Source organism: Mirounga angustirostris, unplaced genomic scaffold, assembly GCF_029215605.1.
Source record: "Mirounga angustirostris isolate CCGP_5_RB_7025 unplaced genomic scaffold, mMirAng1.0.hap1 SCAF_14, whole genome shotgun sequence".
Taxonomy (NCBI): domain Eukaryota; kingdom Metazoa; phylum Chordata; class Mammalia; order Carnivora; family Phocidae; genus Mirounga; species Mirounga angustirostris.
In genome coordinates, this window is record NW_026991722.1 from 7,956,019 (window position 1) to 7,977,277 (window position 21,259).

General features: G+C 37.8%; 1 protein-coding gene across 1 annotated transcript in view; it reads right to left on the reverse strand.

Annotated features, from left to right (window-relative positions):
- Window positions 1-21,259, reverse strand: part of DOK6 (docking protein 6) — a 365,856-nt gene that overhangs the window by 91,859 nt on the left and 252,738 nt on the right. The window lies entirely within an intron of this gene.

Below are 21,259 nucleotides of genomic sequence, written 5' to 3' on the forward strand. Positions count from 1 at the left end.
GAGGGTTTAGGGCAAAAAAACTTTTTTAAAGGCTTACAGCTAATTTTATATTCATCCTGTACATATATCTCCAGGTGGCTTTATCTGAAAAATAGTGGATACTCTTTGAGGATTAGGAGTTTAACATCCTTAACCCCCAGAGCAATCACAAAAAACACCTCATGTACTCCATACGCCTGCGGACTGAAATGACTTGAAAATTATCAGTATGATGGCGACCTAACAAGTATTGATTTGTAGTCCCTGAGAGTGCAAAATAAAGCAAAATAAAATATAAAAGAGAGAATTTTTTTTTTTTTTTTTTTTTTTTTAAAGAACAATCCCCTGGCGTTAGTGTATTCTTCTGAATGGAATAGGCCAAACCACCACAAAGAGAACAGAGAACTGATCCATCTTATGTTTCTGGCTGACGTACTTGTTCTATTTTAAAACTCCTTGGGAGAGGCTGGGTGTATATCATATGAAACAGCTACGGACATAGACTCAAGCCGATTTGTCTGGGAGAGAGCTAATAACAAAAGCAAGTCAAGCGAAAACTTAAATTCTGTCATTTAGAAATTATATTTCCCTTTTAAAGTGAATTTGACTGCCAGGATATGGTTGGGAAATTTTTACAGTTTAACATGCAAGTTACTAATATTTACTCACTGAATTAGAAGAATTATGCTTCTCTTCACCATTTTGAGGGGAACCTAAAAATGAGATCATTATATTCCCTCAGAGCAAAAAAGCCTGTAATCAGGGTTTACAAATTATGTCTTTATTCTCTTTTTGTGCCAAACATAATGAAGGCAATTTTTAAATTAAAGATAATTTCCGTGTCTCATGTGACTAGAGAGGAAAGTGTTTCAACTATAGCCAAATAGAAAAGAAATGCAAGACTATACTTGATTTTACATTGATTTACTTTTTTATATTACAATCTTGCCTTTTCTTTTTAGGTTATTTTTATGCATTCATTGGCATTTTTTTGGGCATCAACCAATCACATGTCAAGCACTGTATTAGCCTCTGGAAAATATTTTTAAAAATCATATTAAAAAAGAAATAAGTAGGGGCTCCTGGGTGGCTCAGATGGGTAAGCTTCTGCCTTCAGCTCAAGTCATGATCCCAGGTCCTGGGGTCAGGCTCCCAGCTCAGCAGGGAGTCTGCGTCTCTCTCTCTCTCTGCCTTTCCCCCTGCTGTGTTCTCTGTCTCTCAAATGAATAAATAAAATCTTAAAAAAAAAAAGAAATAAGTAAATAATAAACATTAACTCCTGAGTTGTATTTACTCTCATATATATTTACCTTTTCATTTAAAAACTAAGCAAATGAGTAGGTGATTATATGAAATACATAATATAATAACACATTTTGGAGATTAAAAGCTAGTGAATTGGTTATATTGTGTAAAATTTTCTCTACAGGTTTTTAGTTGACAGATCACTGATAGAGTATAACTTTTAGTCTTTTATTGCCATTATCAAAACAAGCCACCTAGTAAAATCACACAATCATTCCTATATATTGAGGGCAAGTACTGATGGGTAATATAAAAGATGTGAACATATGTTTAAGTAACAGTTTTTTCATCTGTTTTGAAACAGAAATGAAAATTTAGTGCCATTTACTTAAATTTTAAAAATTAAAGAATTTCAAATGCAACTACCTAGATTAAAAAAAAAATAATGTCAAATGTCATCATTCCAGGTTAACAGATTTTAAACCTTAATTTTTAAACTCCATTTAAACTTTAAATTGAATTCCTTTAAAAACCTGAATTGGGAATATAGCCAATGCTATTGTGATGGTGTTATGGTCACAGAGGGGCTTCACTTGTGGTTAGCATAGCATAATGTATAGAGATGTTGAATCACGAAGTTGTACACCTGAAACTAATGTAACCCTGTGTGTCAACTAGACTCAAATAAAAAAATAAACAAAAATCAGAATTGAAAATATGAACAGATCATTTGAATCACCTTTAATGTAGAAGCTAAGAAATGGAACCAGTATTTCCCCATCATAAAAGTGTCAGCCCTTTTATGTTATCCCTTGGTATCTTTGACCTTAAGTGTAAGAATCTGGTGCTCATCAAGGTTCATACTGATGTAAAGTAGTTCAGGGCTGACCAACCATCTCGGTATTTCCCTTGATGAATCAGGTATAAATCTATATTATGGCACTTTTAACATCCCAGCATTTTTAATTTTACATGCTTTCTTCCCAACTAGATTTTTCATATAAGACATGAAAGGAAGGAAAATCACAGTGCCTCGAAAATCTTAAAAATCTAGAGACAAAGCAGAAACGATTCAGGATTTCTTAGGGGAGGTGACTTTTGACAATATAATTCCTTTTACTGTTTGAGTAGGTTTTCCATCCCTACCCACCCCCCACCGATCTACCTTCACTTTCAATCTACCTCAAATAGTTTCTAGATTCCTACATACATCAAGTCATGGAACAAAGCAAATGACAGAAGAGATACTGATACTGAACGTTCCAAAAAAGATGTAAAGAAATGTTAGTTGCATACATGAACAAAATATTACTTATCCTATCTGACCCAATTTTGGTTTTCAGTATTGCTGTTTTTAAAATTAGAAGGTTTGACTACGTGATTAATAAACTCTTTTTTCAAATAGACAAGTTCCTAGCTGAGCTGTGACTTAGTTCCATTTGAGGGGTAGTTTACTTTAAACTCCATTTAGTAATCGCGGTGTTTCAAGAGGTGGTTAATACCATTAAAACATGATTTACTATGTTGTGTTTCTTCAGTCTGAACTTGGGTAATTCTACTTTTCCTTAGTAACTTCCACGCAAGGGTTAAGAGAGGGTAGGTTCATGGAGTCATCCTGCTACTGCCCAGGTGTTCATGGAAGAAGGGGCATGGCCTCTGGCAGGAACCTGCAGGTCATATCAAGGTTCATTTATGTCCATCTCAGATCAGGGCAATTTATCATTTATTGAGCTTCAATAGTCCCATGGCTGCTACTGGAAATTCTCACTCAACCTGTCTGCCTCACATCCTGAAATCACCTTTATAGAGCCAAGAGCCACTCTTCATGGCAGGTGTGTTGGATCATTTTATGTGCCAACTTGACTAGGCTGCAGGGTACCTGGACATTGAGTTAAACAATGTTCTGGGAGTGTGTGTGTGTGTGTGTGTGTGGCGGGGTGGTGGTGGTTATAGATGAGATTAACATTTGGATCTATAAACTAAGTGAAACAGATTGTCCTCCCTACTGTGGGTGGGCCTCCTCCAATCCATGGGAAGCCTGAACAGAAGAAAAGGAGGTAAGAGAGAATTCAGTCTTTCTGCCTATTTTTGAGCTGGGACATTAGTCTTCTCCTGCACTTGGACTAGAATTTACACCCCCAGCTCTCCTGGGGCTCTAGCTTGCTCACTGCAGATGGCGAGACTTCCCCACTTGACTAAATCAGCTGGCACATCTCTGTCTTCGAACTCTGCCAGGCTCCCCTGTGCCAGTGGAAATCCCACTTCCCAGTTCTGGGCGCTTGCGAGTGGTGAGTGGGATCCATGTCTCTGACGTGACAAAAATTATGTGGGTGGTGGGGAGAGCAAAGAATGGAGAACACTAGACTTTACAAGAGGGGTGTATTTCTGTTTTCATTTTTTCTTCACTAAAGACGGAGCTCTTCCAGTTCTTCCTGCTGAGATCTACACAACTCTTGTTTTCTGAGTCAGGGTGTGGTGAAAAGAGAAGAAAACTACTGCCCACCACTCCCAAGAGGTGCCACTTTCTATTCCCCAAACACAGGCCTAGACTCAGTAAGACTTGTCATTCAAGGGCACCTTATTACTCAAGGGCACTTTCTCCCTAATCTGCCAAGGGTTTTTATTTGCTTTGAGTACTTTTATCCAGCAAAAGAAACATGAAGTCAATATTCTGCTTCTGAAATTTAGAGTAAGATTCGAGTCTTCCTAGCAGGTTTTTATAAGTTTTCAAAAGTCATATCTAAATGACTAAGTCTGAGTTTTCTTATATATCCTGGCTAGAGAGAAACTGAGACATGACTTAAGAGAGGACTCTGTTCCTTCCAGACCTGGGTGATGGTGGGAAAGAGAAAACAGAAAGAGAAAGCCCTGGGTGAGGCTTACATACCCTGATATCTCTTATCTGAGTGGATATTCTGAAGAAGACAGGGATTAATAAGTTGGTATCTAGATTGAACCAATGGCCCTACACTTGTGACTCCACATAGGCCTCAGTTCAGAGGCAGAGCATCTAGAAAGTTCTGTGTAGAGGACTGGGGTTGAAGAAGAGGATATGAATATTCTAAGATTAAGGAAACTGCTTTGATCAGTGGATCCAGTGAAAAGTGCCAGTATCTGCCCCCAAAAGGCCAAATGGATAGATTCAGCAGCAGGCAATGTGGGAAAGACCAGACCAGTTGGTGCTTGATCTGAGGTTCCTTAACTACCTAAGGCCATGTAAGTCGGCTATCTGTTCAAAGAGCATACTACATAAAACAGAAGAAGGGGGGGAGGTAAACCAGTATATTACCAAGATGACACACCCCAAAATGACAATTTAAAGTGGCTTCTCATCGGGAGGGAGCTTATGAAAAATATTAGATAGAAAATAATCTCCACTATCTTTGCTCAACTGAGTTGTATTAAAATTCTAGAGCCAGCCATAGTTGGGAAATAGTTGCAATTTCAAATAGCAACATCCTTACTCCCTTGCCTGTGAAATTAATTGGCAAAGGTTTCCATTTCCTGTGATCTCACATTATCTAGTCCTTCGGTCCGCTCTACAGGCTTTCCATACATTTGTGGGGAAAAATCTTTCCAAGTTTCTGCCCACACTCTTTCCAGTTCCTCAACCATATCGTTCCTAGCTTTCAACAATCATTTGAGGGTATGGAGTAAAATGAATGCATTTTATTTTGATTGGTGTTATTACTGAAAAGGCTCTTGCCATTGACAGAAACCCAGAGAAAGAGCCAAAACCAAAAAAATGTATTCTTAGATGTTGAGCCTAGAGGATGATTTGTGCCGGAACAGCCAAATTCGCCTGTTCAGTGACTTAAGCTAGGAGGAGACGGCTGGCCCCTGAGACTGTGCCTCAGAGTTAGCGTCTCAGTGGTGGAGACTCAGGAGAAGGTGAGGAGGGTCTTGGCGAGGGTCTGTAGCTTCTTCCTGAATTTTCAGACCTCTGTTCCATTTTGTCTAATGTGAGGTAGAATTTACTGCATGTGATGGATTCCATAAGGCTTCAGACAATGGGGACTGATTCTGTATTTTTTATTTTATTTTAATTATTTATTTGACAGAGAGACACAGCAAGAGAGAGGGAACACAAGCAGGTGGAGGGGGAGAGGGAGAAGCAGGCTTCCCACTGAGCAGGGAGCCTAATGCGGGGCTCGATCCCAGGATCCTGGGATCATGACCTGAGCCGAAGGCAGACGCTTAACGACTGAGCCACCCAGGCGCCCCTGATTCTGTATTTTAAATAAACACTTTAGGTTGTGACTTCTGCACGCCTAAGATTGAGATTAGTGCTTTCAGAGCAAGCCCAGGACAGTTTCCTGCTCCATCCAGTGTAGGTGAGAACCAGAACCATGCAGACCCCTCTCATGGGATCAAATCCTCATTATCTTGTTCACTCCTTCCATATTTATCTATCTATCGTTCACAGTGTGTAAGCACTTGGCCCGGTGTAGGACAGGCTGTGCGGTGACAGGTGGTGATTTGGAAAAGCTACACAAGTGAGATTCTGGCTCTCCTTGCACAGAGTTCCTACTCTCTCCACCACCTCCGGTTCACCACATCTCCATGCCTGGGCCCCTATCCATTCCTTTCCTAGTTCCAGAAATATCTCCAATCGTTAATTAAGCACCTTCAAGAGAGTTGAGGCAGGCTGGTGGTCGGAATGAAATTAATGACTTATGTAACTGACAGGTATTTCTAGAAACAGAGTTTTGATTTTCTGGAGGGGGCGATTTCAAGTCTGTGGGAGTGAGAGCCATGACCACGGTGATGTCAGAGGGCTGTGTGGAGATACTAGTTTCCTAGTGTGTCAGGAGGAGGAAAGGAGATAAGAAAATCCTGCCTTACAGACATGCCCCCTTAACATTCCTTACAACTGTGGCAAGAGCTGGTCAAGGCACCTGCTGCAGCTCATTTAAGAACCGGCCCCCCTGGGGGCTCCCCAGCTTCTCCGCATGAGTGGCCAGGCAGAGAGAGAGAGAGAGAGAAGACAGATGATCTGGCCGCTCAGCATCCTCTCTGGCAGCCTGCTCAGCTCAGGATGACAAACTGTGGAAGCCCCAAGGAGGTGGGGCTTTCTGGGAATCTTTTCTACCAGTCTCAGCCCAGCACCAACTGTTGTAAAGAATGGAATAAAAATGCCATAGGAAAGTAGTTGAGAGAAATTTACTCTTTTACCCTTGAGACCTAATGGGGATTCAAGCAGTATGCATTTTATTTTATTTTTCTTAATGGTCAAAGCCCTTGGCTGCATACGGTAAATACCTATCATGGATCAAAGCAATCTTAGTGAAAAATATTCCTTTCAGCTTTGCTAGTTGTTAAAGCTCCATGAAGTGCTCATTTGAAATGCTATCTTCTCTATGAACAAAAAGATCATTTGTTGCTAAGTTGTATCTGTATGATTTCATTTTTTTCTTATTGCATATAAGGATGTTTATAGAATCTCAATTATATAACGTTTTGTATTGCTCTGTTATCTACAATTCTAAATGCTGGAGCTACAAAGATATCTTATGTTTATATAATTCATACTGTTTTTTTCCCACCTAGGGATTAATTACTCATTTCAGTTTCCAACAGTTATTTCTCTTGCTACTTTAATTAGGTTTTCCTACAAATTGAAGGGGAGAAGGAATAAGCAAGGTAGAAAACAAGAGAATTGAAAAGCAAGTCTACTGTTTCTTTCCAATTTACGTCAAAGGGAGTGGTAAAGGTTTTAAGACCAGGGTGAAGAGACTGAGTGTCACTGGGGGACCCCTAACAGAGGGAAGGAGAACGTGCAAGGCTAAGACGATGCGTTGGGAGGCAGGTGCCACCCTGGGAAACACATGGATGAGGAGCCCAAGGGCTTGGGCTCAGCTCCAATGCTTTGGAAAAGTCACCTGAACCCCGAGTCTCAGCTGCTCAGCTATAAAACTATTTGCCTTATGCACTTTATAGGATTGCTAGGAGGATCAAAATGTGAAAGCATTTTGGAAACTGTCAAGCACTTTGAAACGAAAGATATTATTAGTGTGATTATGAGAGATGGTTTGACAAAAGCATACAGTATCTGGAGACTGACACTAAAACATCCTCCTTAGCAAATGTCCTCTTGCTCTTCTTCGGAGTATCCTCAGCCTCTGCTCTATCCCGGATGATGCTGCATCTTCTGTGTTTGGAGATGGTGTTTCCTGGCCTCAAACTGTGACCCACAAGGCCCCTGACAGGCCAATTGCACCCTAGTGTGTGCTCTGTCAAACCAGCAATGGTCCCCGTAAGAGAATTTGCCTGTGAAAAACTGCTGCCCTTCTGGGTAAAGCAGAAACTTTCCACAGAGGGAAATCTGCCCTCTGCTTCCAGCAACACAGACCGTGTTTGAGAAGGGGACGAGAACCACTTAGCTATTTCACCAGCTCACGGAAAGGTCATTTTTCACCCTGTTTCTCCTGCAGTGGAAGGTTTTGATTGTATCGCTCTGGTAATGTTGCCTTTTTTGAAATTCATTTTTGTTCTCAGGGGCTGTGCTATCTTCCCCCTATACAAGTTCCATTTTATGTAGTGCAGCAGGGCATGGAGATGATGTAGGTAGAATGGCAAGCAAAATAGCCCATTACTATACCTATTGTCAGCTTGCTGCATATTCAGTAGAAAATGCAAAAAAAATTATTTATAGTTGATCAGGATTGGAATAAATAACAGTCTTAGTTTCTGATTTTTGGTTTGGGTGACTTTATATATTTTTCTCTGGGGTTCTATTTAAAACATGGCAATTTACCTTGGTGCCAAGAGTAAGAAAATAACTTTTTTTTTTTTTTAGTGGTAATTTCTTATTTCTTTAGAGTTTCTATGTTATTGCAGGGTTCACTTGAACCCATTTTACTAGTAAATAGAACAATGATATATATTCTGTTACGATCCCGTGCTGTCATTTTAGATGTTTTTGCTGCATATTTGTTATTAATATTTTAAATCAACATAAATATGATTGAATTTAACTTTAGAGACACGAAGTATTTTGCCATTAATGCCAACACATGCCAAAGAAAACAGTCTAATTATTTACTACTTAAATGTTCTACTTGAAAAGAAGAGTTCTGGATTCAGGCAGGAATTTCTTTTCTGGATGTGCTCATGACTTGCGTGACTTGAATGTATTGATTGCACTCTATTTGTACCGATATCTATTCTCTGTCCTTTTCCGGATACTGTATGTCTGGCATTGTGCCCTGGAAGCTGACTTCTACAGGCCCAGCCTTCCTTGCCTTCTGGTTTGGCCAAAGGGTGGGGCATTCCCAGAAGAGAATGGGAGTGAACAGGAGGTACTTTCCCCCACCCTTTCCTTCCTGTCTTAGCACTGTGGTTTTGGCAAGCTTCCATCCACCAAGGATCCAAGTTCTCTCCGGGTTCTGGTTTCCTTATTCCCTCAGGCATGGAATAGATAAAAGCTTCTCTCTGTTGCTACTCTTGGGATGCCCACCACCCTATGTTTGTTCCATAATCACACCCACACTTCTTTAAGGAACTCTTACACTGAATTCTCCCCAAATTCTTTGAGTAGGTAATTTCTGTATTGCTGGGCCCAAACTTAATTCATAACAAGTTATTTATTCTCTCAGACTCTCCATTTTCTCATTTACAAGATGAGGAAAATAATGACAGTACATCTAATAAGTTTGCTGTGATGAACAATAATAAGGATGGTGACACTAATAATAATAATGATAATAATAATAATAAATACAGCACTTGCCATGCATGATGTACCTACTCCAAAGCTCAGCTTCTACCATAGTATCAAAGTACATTGCCCAGGTGTGTCAACAGATGATCTTGGGTATTGCATATTAGTTAAAATTAGAAATTTTAAAAAATATTGTATAATAAGAACCCAAAGAGAGGGAACTAGATAGCAGAAGAAAAATGTTTTGTGGACTATAATCTTAAGAGAAAGATAGCACAAAATTTAAACACACCAAGGCTTTGGCTTAGAAGAGTTCTCGAGGGGCACCTGGGTGGCTCAGTCGTTAAGCGTCTGCCTTCGGCTCAGGTCATGATCCCAGGGTCCTGGGATTGAGCCCCGCATCGGGCTTCCTGCTCGGCGGAAAGCCTGCTTCTCCCTCTCCCACTCCCCCTGCTTGTGTTCCCTCTCTCGCTGTGTCTCTCTCTTTCAAATAAATAAATAAAATTAAAAAAAAAAAAAAAAGAAGAGTTCTCGAGTTAGGTCATGGAGTCTATCTAGATGAAAGCTAGTGCCATATAATTTTGTGTTTGGGGCAGGAGGGTTAGCTCTTGGCTAAGTCTAACAGGATATGACAACAAATGTTACCCAAATATTTTGTATCCTGAGCCATGAATACCACAGGAGAATGAGTTTTTGGTGTGCAGGCCTGAAGGATTCTCCAGAAAATTGTGATAATGAGTAGGCAGAGAAATTCAAGAGCCGTGCTTTTTTAATTGGATGTTGGGTACATTCAAAATATTGGGCTGGTCTGGTCCATGTCAAGTCTCTGAGAGAAGTATTAGGAGATATGGGCATTTTGGGGAGAAGACATTATAGTGGGTCCTTAATGTCCTCCTAGCTTTAGATCAAAAGGAAAATACGTCTAGGCCGAGACATCAGGCTAACACTTAGTACTGCTGTCCTCTATGTCAATGAGATGTTGCTAGGCTGTTTGAAGGCGCTCATGTGAAGATAAGAATAATAACTTACTTGGAAAATACCTTTTTTTATAAATACGGACCCAAGTTCAAAGGTGTAAGTGTGAATGGTGTAAAGCACCATTTTCTTCCCTGAAGAACATATCAAGAATCTCAATATTCTTCAGCAATGACCCAAAGTGACACCTAGACCCAAACATGATCTCATTTTATGAGGTGGAATTAAATTAAGATCTCCATCTAAAAGACGTTTGAAACCACACCTTATCTTTCTTGAGGAAGCTTTCAATTTCCCCCACATTACCGTAATATTCCAAAATCATACACACCCTTGAGCTGACCCTTTGCAGTCTAAAAATTCTCTCATAAATTAAGCTTTTAAGTTTAAAGACAGATCAAACAGGCTTTATCCAGGATACACATGGCTCTTACTACTGAGTATAAACTTTCATTGATCCTTCCACTTCATTCTATTTAAAAAGACAGTGCTGTTTACATTACTTTTAAGACATATTTTTAGGTTGTCCTTTCACACACAAGAAAAATAATCCTTTGGTGGATATTTTTTTCTATTTTTTGTTCTCATCAGTAAACGTATGAAATTCATACGTTTCACAAGAATGCTTCCACTGCATTTTAAAAATTCCTTCCAAGGGAGCCAGCTTAGGAAAGAACTCATATAATTAGCATTTTTTGATGGATGGCTAGTGTCAAGAGGGAGAGATGAAAATGCTTGCTGAAGATTGAGAATGCACATGCACATGCCAGCAACAGTGCAGTGTGAATGGAGAAGGTGACTTATATTAGCTGTTTTGTTTTAGATAACCAAACATTATTTTTCCTAGTTTTGTAATTTCTATTGTCATAAGCATGTTTTTACTGAAAGCCTTATGTGTATTTCTATCTTCAGTTTTGGCCAGATCTATAGCTAACTACCTTGGAGTCTTTGGTGAGTACTTCATTGAGCTCCTGCCATTTGGAGAGAAGATAAGCTAAAATAAAAACATTCTCATTCTTTAAGTAAATATTTGACTTAAGCTAAAACATCTTCAAATAAATAAGCACAGTTTTTTGTGTGTACCTATGTGCCAGAAATACATATGTTTGTTGGAGAGAGGAACTTCCAGAAAAGGACTTTAGGTATATATTCTTAAAAAAAAAAAAAAAAAGATTTATTTCTTTATCTTAGAGAGAGAGAGAGAGAGAGCATGAGCAGGGAGAGGGGCAGGGGGACAGGGAGACAAGCAGACTCCCTGCTGAGTGGGGAGCCTGATGCAGGGTTCAATCCCAGGACCCTGAGATCATAACCTGAGCCAAAATCAAGGGTCAGATGCTTAACCGACTGAGCCATCCAGGCACCCCAGGTATATATATATTTTACAACACTTATTAAAGTGATTTGACAATAACACAGGAGGGAACATTTTAATCTAGACATTGTATAATATCCTGGGTATGTGAGGATAGGCTCTTCTTATGTATGGTCTGATAAAGACAAGTTTTGGAATTTGTGTACCACCTTTGTGCTGGTGAACACTTACAATATCAAGGACAGATATTATAAGGAACTCAAGGCTGAATCTACAAATACACTTTTGGGCAGGCAGGTTGAATACAGGGCATTTCTGAGAATAAAAGAAAAATCCGTCCTTTCTGGTTGTTTCAGTCCTTTGTATAGGATTTCATTTATTCCACTTCTTTAGATTTTAAGCTGTGTTCATTTGATCAAAATTGTTGCTCCTGATGAACTGCTTTACAGGAAATCTTTTGAAGCTTTGACTTTGATTACAAGAAGTAGTGTTTTAAGGGACCATAATAATAAAATCGCCATGCTCATTTATTTCAAAAAACAGAACCCAACAACTGTGAAATCTTGTGACTCTATGAAGAAATAAATGAATTGATGAGCACTATGTCCATGTAAATTATGGTCAAAGATGAAGACTTTCAATTGTATAAACTCATATCTGTCTATCCTTCAGGAAATCAATCAAATTTGATATTCTGTGCCAGTGGTAACCTAGATTTAAATGATCTGCATTTTGTATTAAGATTTTCTATTTTTCAGATACATTTAAATTTAGAATTAACATGTAGGATCACAAGGGAAATGTGAACATCAAACTGTTCCTGACTTAACCACTTGTCATAATCCTATTACCTAGCAAATTGTCCTTTCAGTTAAAAAATTGAGAGGTAAAGATAATGAGTTCAAAGCTGGTCTAATATTATGAAAACAAAATATTTTAACAGATATGCACTATATAATTATCATGTGTTCTACCTTTCAATATTCTGAAACAGAATTCAGAATATCTTGATGTCTGAAAATAACAAATTTCTAAGAAATATAATTGTAATATTTTCATATTTTTTATTTCACATTTTTATTTCACAACTTTTAGTTGTAAGAAGCATGTATAGAAAAATGAGATAAAATATAAACATAGAGCTCAATGATGTATCAGAAAGTAAACACGAGTATGATTACCACTTAATCAAAACTTAGAACATAGTTAGCATCCTAGGATTTTCTGTTCCCCAATTCCTACCACCTCTCCATTCTACACTCTGATTTAAGCAGTTGTTTATGGCAATAACTTCCTGGGGTGTTTTTGTTTTTGTTTTAGTTTTTCATCTAAATATGCATCCATAAACACTGTAGTTCAGTCTTGCTGATTTTTCAATTTTATCCTTTTGTGTTTGGCTTCTTTTCCTCCCTGAAAATGATATTTATTCATCCATGTAGCTGTGTATAGAGTAGGCCATTCATTGTTATTGAAGTATTCTATTATTTGATTATGCTAAACTATTTTTCCATCCCACTGCTGAATCACATTCAGATTATTTCCATTTAGGGCTCTTTCCAAGTATATAAATACTTGAGTCCTGTCTCTTGATAGATGTGTGCAGCATTTCCATAGAGCATATATCTAGAACTGGGATTGCTTGGTTATGGAGTATGCATATGTTCCAGTTTACTAAGTAGTGACAGACTCGTTATTGTACAAATTTCACTCCTACTGTAATGAGTGAGAGTTCCAGTTGCTTCACATCTTCACTAACATTTGGTATTGTCAGTCTTCTAAATTTTAGCCATAATTGAATGTGAACTATCTTATCTCATCGAAACTTGAATTTGTAATAAGAAGATTGAATGATCTTATTATTTGTATTGATTATTTAGATATCCTCTTTTGTCCAGTGCCCATTCAAGTTACTTGTTCATTTTCATATTGGGTCATCTTTTCCTTATTGCTTCTTTTTAGTTCATTACATACTCCGGAAATGAGTCCTTCATGAGTCATATATGTTGCAAGTATTTTCTTTCGTACTATGCCTAATTTTCATGCCCTCCATGGTCTTTTATGAATAGAATTTCTTAATTTTCCTTTTCTTCTTTTTTTAAAAAAAGATTTACTTATTTATTTTAGAGAGAGAGAGAGGATAAGGGGAGGGAGGGGCAGAGGCAGAGAATTTTCAAGCTGACTCCCTGATGAGCACAGAGCTTGAGACAGGGCTCTATCTCAGGACTCTGAGATCTTGACCTGAGCCAAAACCAAGAGTTGGATGCATAACCAACTGAGCCAGGCAGGCACCCCAGAATTTCTTAATATTCTTAATCCTAATGTGGTCCAGTATACTGACTCTTTTATTAGTGTTTTAGGAGTTCTATTTAAAAGGAATTTCTCCTTTGAAATCATGAAGATATTCTCCTCTCTTTGAATCCAAAAATTATATTATTTTAATCTCATATTTTAAATCTATAATCTATCTATAATTAATTTTCTAGTGTTTATCTCTGTAAGGTTGGATCAGTTACTCTTTTTTACTACTGAAGTATAATTCACATGCAACATTATATTAGTTTCAGGTATACCACAGAGTGATCTGACAGTTCTGTACATTACTCAATGCTCAACACAATAAATGTAGTCACCATCTGTCATCACATAACATTATTACAATATTATTATGAGTCAGTTACTTTTTATTCCCTATGGCTATCCAGTTGACTTAGCACAATTTATTAAAAAGACTGACTAAACTCCATGCTCAGTGGGGAGTCGGCTTGAGATTTTTCTCCCTATGCCCCTCCACCTACTTGCATGTGCATGCACATGCTCTCTCTAAAATAAATAAATAAAATCTTAAAAAAAAAATAGAAAGACTATTTCCCAAATGCTCTCCATTACCACCTTTGACATAAAACAGATATCTATACAAAAAGTCCATGTTTCTTCAAATGGCCAGAGATCTATTCTTGTGTTAATGTTACACTGTCTTAAACAGTTTAGCTTTATAATATGTCTAAATATCTGGAAGGGCTTATATTCTCAGCCTGTTCTTCAATGATGAATTGGCTAATTCACATGAGGTTTTCCATGTTAATTTCCATATAATTTTGGAATTAGCTTTCTAAGTTTCATGTCTTCACTATTTTCATTTATCTTTATTCAGTACTGCATTTCTAATAGATCTGGGAACAGTCTTTTTTCATAACAGATGTCTTTCAGCATGTCTGTATTCCCTTTGACGAAGGTCTGCTGGGGAAGAATATCAGATTTCGGTTTGTATACAATATTTTAATTTCACGTTTAATCTTAAAGAATATATTCACTAAGCTTGGAATTTTAAGTTGACAGTTATTTCCCTTTAGCACTTTATAGGTATTATTCCATTTTTTTCTGACTTTCATAATTTCTACTGAACTATTAGCTATAAGTTACACTGTAACTTCTGAAAATAGCCAGTTTCTTTCAAGAGCATCTTTCTTTTTATCATCCTTAGATTTAGTAGAAATTCCTGCCTGTATGGTATGATGTCTTTGTTATTTTTGAAAATCCTTGGCCAATATATCTTGAAGTTTTGCACCTGTCCACTTTTCTCTCTTCTCTTCTTCTTGGATTCTAATAAAACATAAGAATCCTGTATGTTTCTCATGTTCTCTTCCTTTTGTCTCTCTGTGCTTCCCCCCCAACCCCCAGATATTTCTTCTGATCTCTTCCCCCATTAATTACTAATTTTTTAAAAATAAGCCTAATCCACAGTTACATACAACTGATTAGTTCATAATGTCTGTTGTTGTATGTGTTGTATGGACCTGCAATTTTTTTTGACACTGCTTCTATCAAAAGTAACCCTCTATGGCCTCTCATTGTAGGTCATAAAAGCCAGCTTTCACCTAACTCTCTCTTTTTTGAGATGCTTGCTCTTGGAGTTCAGCCATCATGCTGGGAGGAAGTACAGGCCACGCTGAGGAGGCTATGGGTAAGTACACCAGGTATTTCCCAGGGAAGATTGAGATCCAGATGACATCAACTTCTAGACATGTGAGTGAGGAAGCCTTTGAGAAGACTCTGTCCTTGGCCTTCATCTGATTGCAAACACATGAGAGAACAATGAGCAAGAACTACTTAGCTAAACCCAGTCAACTCTGAATTGTGAGAGGTGGTGGTGATGACGATAATTTTATTAATACGAAAGATGATAGTTATAGTGATTTTTGCTGTTTTACACCACTGTTTCAGAAAGAAGAAAAGTAACTGGAACTTGGTGTTTGTTAGGTCTGAAATTCGTATTTGTTCACTTTTAAAATAGCTTCCACTTTCTTGACTAAATTCTCAATCTTGTCATTTATCTCTTTACGTATTATAAGTGTCTGCATCTTGAAGTCTGTCTAGGGTAACTCCAGGATTGGGGTCTCTTTGGGTTGGTTATTATTGTCCATTGTTCCTTCCAGTTTTTCTTCATCTCTAGTTGGTGGCTCATCTCAGTCTTGTTCTCTTTATTTTTTATTGTGCAATAGACATTTTATTGAAACAATTTTAGACCTAAAATGCACATTACCTTCCTCCTGAGATGATTTACATTTGTCTTCTCCAAGATCCTAACTTTGTAAATTCTGCACTTTGAATTAGAATTGTTGACAGTAGGTGAAGGGCAGTAGATGAAGGACATCTTAGTGTATTATAGCATCAGAACTTTAGCATAAAATAAAAACAGTCACTTAAATCTTTTGAGAAATAAATGTAATATACATTAGGGCTTAGTTCTTTGCAATTAAAAAATTATACTACTTTGAAAATCCATTAATTCTAGAATCCATTTATATGTACATGCACGGAAGACGCAGAGACAAATAAGTTATAGTATCAGCATTCTAGAGCTTCATCATTAGGAGAGGCAACAAATAAGTAACTATAAAAATAATCTGAAATAGTAAGTACTGTAATAGAAATCGTATGCTGCACTAGGGGAGTGCTGGAAACTGCTAGGCAAAGCTTGGGCCACAAGATTGGGTTTACTAGTGAAGGGATTACTTGTATAAGGTGTGGTCCTTGACACACCTTTATAAACAAAAAAAGTAAAAAAAAATTAAAAAGTGTATATATATACACAGAGAGAGAGAGAGAGAGATCGCTCAAAAGTATAATTATAACACTATTATCATCTTGGGGAGCCAGTAGCTATTTATTATGCTTAATAATGTAAATCAGGTTTTAAAATATAAACACCATCAGTACAAGTGTCGTACTTCCTAAATCATGGCTCCATGCTTAATCTTTAAAGCATGTTTTTTGGTGAGAATGCTAACATAACCACTCATCAACGGCATGGGGCCTAGGTCTTTACGTTTGATTACATTTTGTTTTCAAAGATTTAATTATAGTCTTTCCTCTTCTAAGATTATAGAATTATTAAGACCTGAAATATATTAAGCCATTACTGGGTACTCCCAATGTCTTAGCTATTTAGATTTTGAGCAGTCTCCAGTGTTCTTTTTTGTCAGAGTCTAGTATATTCATGTATCCATTTGTTTGGGCATCCTGATTCTCTTCCCAGTATTCACCCAGATCAATGCTGTCTCTGGTCACACTAAACAATGAGGGGCAAACAGAGGATTAGCATATTGGAGATGAAGTAAGTGTTCACAGTGAATACTACTGGGCTTATTTGAGTGCTAGAATTCATGACCAGTACAAAAACACCAGGCAGGTTCTCCTCTATTTATGAGCCGTAAAGCTATTAACACAATAGAAATTGATTACTCACTCTTGATGGCCTGGCATAAAATATGCCTCCTTTTTAAAACTAAATAGGGGCCTCAACACAATAGTAGAGAAACAAGTTTTCTAACAATTTTACTACCTTGTTATTTCCAAACCCTGTCTCATAGTTTCTTTCTTGATAAAATGTGCTCTATTGTTACTTCCAACTCACACAAGAGTTTCTGCTTTCTGAATAGAGGATTAAACCACTCAGTGCTTCATGCTGTATGGAAATTGCCTATTTCCCTCAGCTTTCAATCAGCTGCTGTGTGCTCTTATTCCAACTCTTTGCTTCCATCCACCCCAAACTACTTTCAATGCACAAAGAGGCAAATCTACTTTTCAGTGTCTCTATAACTCAGTGTGGACACCATATTCTTCTGCCCTTTTTCCCATCAGCTGTAGTCACATAGAATTCTGCTACATTAGGTTAGACAAGGCAACTTCTTACTGATTTTAAAGAGCATTGGACCTTATATTTCTTTAAAAAATATACTTAGGAAACATATTATTGTATAAACTATGTCTTTATTTTTCTGTGTTTTTCACTTTGACATCTAGGGCCTTGCTGACCCTGTGGGGTCTGACCCTCCCAGAGTTAGCCAATTCCTAGAGATGGTAAATAATTCAACTGCAAGCATGCTTTTTAAATGTAAACCAAGCAATCCAGATCCCACATCTCCAGCCACCTCCTTACTGGGCTCTCATACTCTAGACTACTATACTAATCACTCCAGGGCCAATTACTAGACACTGGGGACAGCCGCTACATCTCAGAGCCCACTAAAATAATTCAAACTACCCACTCCTAATTCTGCTTACCCTGCATTACCCATTCCACAAAGGCCCTTGGCTGCAGTCCCTGCTTCCCTCTACCTCCTGACCGATCCTGGGACTTCGCCATGTGGCCCGCCATGCCATGGCATGACCCCTCTTCCTGGGAACTGTAAGCGACAAACTATCTTTTCAATGGCAGTTATCTCCTGGTCTGTCGGCCTTCCCATACTACTAATAATAAAATCTATCAAAGGGGCGCCTGGGTGGCTCAGTTGTTGAGGATCTGCCTTCGGCTCAGGTCATGATCCCAGTGTCCTGGGATCGAGCCCCGCATCGGGCTCCCTGCTCTGCGGGAAGCCTGCTTCTCCCTCTCCCCTCCCCCTGCTTGTGTTCCCTCTCTCACTCTGTCTGTCTCTGTCAAATAAATAAAGAAAATCTTAAAAAAAATAAAATAAAATAAAATCTATCAAAAACAATTACCATGTACCCTAAGTAACTTTTTGTTTTTTTAAGCACTTATTAGGTACAATAGGAAATGTGTTTCCCATTTTTTTCTATTGTTTTGATAACATACTTTTTTTATTTCTCAAAGCTTATGTTTTATTCACAGAGAAAGATTTTAAATGGGGCCTGATGAGTATTTTTACAAATTAACTTTTGTATTGCAAAAGCTTTTTGTCACGAAATATTACATAGGGATTAAAATTCAGAAATATATCCAATGTAGATTGGATTCCAGAAATTCTTGCAAGAAAATGCCTGTGGTGCAAAAAGAATGAGAGAATTTTTCTTTATACCAGAACTCACAAGTTATGTGAAGCAAGAAACTAAAGTATGTTTAAAATTCTCAGCTGCGGAATGGATAAAGGAGTTGTGGTATATTCACATTGCAATAAAAAGGAATGAACTCCTGGATATGAAACACCACAAAAGAATCTAAAGACATTATGCTAAGTCAAAGTAGCCAGACATGCATTTAAATAACATTCTGAAGAAAAGCAAATCTGTGGGGAAAGAAATCAGAACAGTGTTTCCCAGTGGCTGGAGGCGGGGTTGATGGTTTTGCTCACTGGGTATACATTTGGAAATTAGAAATAATTCACAAATTATTCTCAGAAAAGGAGCAAAATTCAAAACACCATTCTAGGGCAGAAATTATAAGTAACCAGGGAAAGACATTTTTGTCAATTTTTCAGGGTCTGTTACCTAAAGCAACTTTGAACGACTGAAAGCACAATCTGAAAACCTCATTTTCTTTAAATGATGATAAGGGTCCTGAGACAACGTAGGGACATTCTAAGGTAGACGAGTATAGGAAAAGAACAGTTTGGATAAAGTAGAGTCAGCAGAACCCATACAAATAAAAAGACACAAACCAAAATAAACTCTGGCTCTTTGGGGTTAAGGTTCTTACCATTTCCATAGCGAAGAGGATATAGAAACACCCGAGTGAGAACTGCATGGAGACACACAGTTTGCCATTTATAGTTATAATGAATGTTAATTGCAAGTTACTGGCCCCATAGTGCTCATCATATAGCACCATTCCCAGCTAAAATTTCCTAGTTAACTCCTCAAGGTGGAGCTTTACAGAGTAATATGGACGAAGTGGGCTTCGAACTACAAATTCCCTCAATGATCTGGCAGATAGGAAAGAATGTTTCCTCCAGGAGGCACAGTTTCGTCTGGGTGGGGGTTTGAGGGTTCTGTATTACACTCTGACCTCCCCAGAAGAGAGAAATTAGTTTTTAGCCTCCTCAGCAAGGTTGGAGGAAACAGAAATGAATCCACTTGAATAGAACTGGGATTCGGCAGTGAAAATGATGTTGCTGAAGCATTCTTCTTCTTGATTAGACTTTATATTTACAAATAAATTAGTTAATTCCAGCAGAATTACTAATGTTTTTGTTTTCTAGCTCTCTGTTGAATGAAGTAGTTTTTGCCATTTGTCCTAATAGTAAAACAATGAATGCAAATATAGTAGCCTCAGAAATCACTGTACACAAGTAGAATGGGTTCAGAGTGGTAACAGGAAAGCAAATAGAAGAAAGTCAATGGGGAATTTCAACGGCTGCATGACCCATCCAAACCCTGATTTGACTTATTTCAAATACAATCCCTTTACAGAGCAATGAAGCATGGGTTTTTCAAATATAACTGTAGAGAAAGTCCTTTATTTCAAAGGCTGTGAGGTTGGAAGAATTCATTCATCTGCAAAGCCAAATGTCAAAAGTTGTTTCCCATTCCTCATCAGGCCAGTGGTTGGCCAGGTGCCCGACGGACAGTTCTACCACAAGAAACAGGGCGTGAGGTGGGAAACTGATGCCTTCAGATTGAAAAGGTGTCAGGCCGTGTTGCTGCCTTGTTTAGCAGCACCCTGGGATCTGATTTCTCATTTCTCTTTTAAAATAGAAAATTCAAGTTCAGATGCTGCCTTAAATTAAAAAAAAAAAAAAAGACCTCATTGGATTCAAGAAAAACTGTGGCTCCTATTCACCACGTCCTCCCTTCATGTCAGGCACTGTGATACTCCCTTCATATCTGCATCATCTCATTTAATTCTAAAAACAACCCCATGGACTGGGCAACATTAATCTCTAGCTTTTGGATGAGGAAATGAGTACTCAAAGGAGGTAATTATCTTGCATGGGGGAATTTTAACCCAGAATCTATTGCCTGTGATTTCATATTCTAGTCTAAGCCACTTCATTACATGACCCTAATGTGAGAGATGTATAATGTCATAATGCCAAATTTTGTCAGATAAAAAGGCTTTTTCATTCTAGTGCCTTTTCCTAGGAAATAACTCATTTCCCCCAAATTACATTTATTACAACAAAAATAACAAATAAAAATAAATATACAAGATGAATTTCTGTGGCATGATCTGATGAATGCACACATATATTATTCATATCAAATCCTTCTTAATTCATGTACTCTTGGAGTAATTCTGTGAGCCAATGAAAACGTAATTCAACTTACCTAAGTTCTTTATATATTGACAAATACACTCATCACATTTTGGGGAATGTCACTGCATACATAAAATACTTATCATATAAAAATATTCCTAAATATTTAATGATCAGGATGAAAGGCCCTGCAAAATCTCCTTCTCAGCTCTTTTTATCCAACTAGTCGGTATATGGGTGTTAATAAACATCTATTTGAAACATCCATTTTATTTATTATTTGTTCATCTGACTGATATATATTGCTAAAATATTTTATATTTAGGGATTATGCATTTATGAGAAACATTAATAGACTATAACTTCTGTTCCAAATTTATTTTACTTAGTTACTATTAGACATCTTGAGCCTATCGGGGGCAAGGCAACCCAAAGGGTGAGGTTGTCAAGAGACTTTACTAAGGATCAGATTATATCACAATCAAGAGGCACACACAAAGCAGGAAGAGGTCTGGGACATCCAAGGCAGCTCCTCAGAGCCTTCCTCTGGCATTAGATATGCACCATTTGCCCCAGATACAGGAGGTCTCTGAGTGAAGAATGTGACAAGCACACCTAGCAGGGAGTATTGAGTTAGGAAATATCTTTACA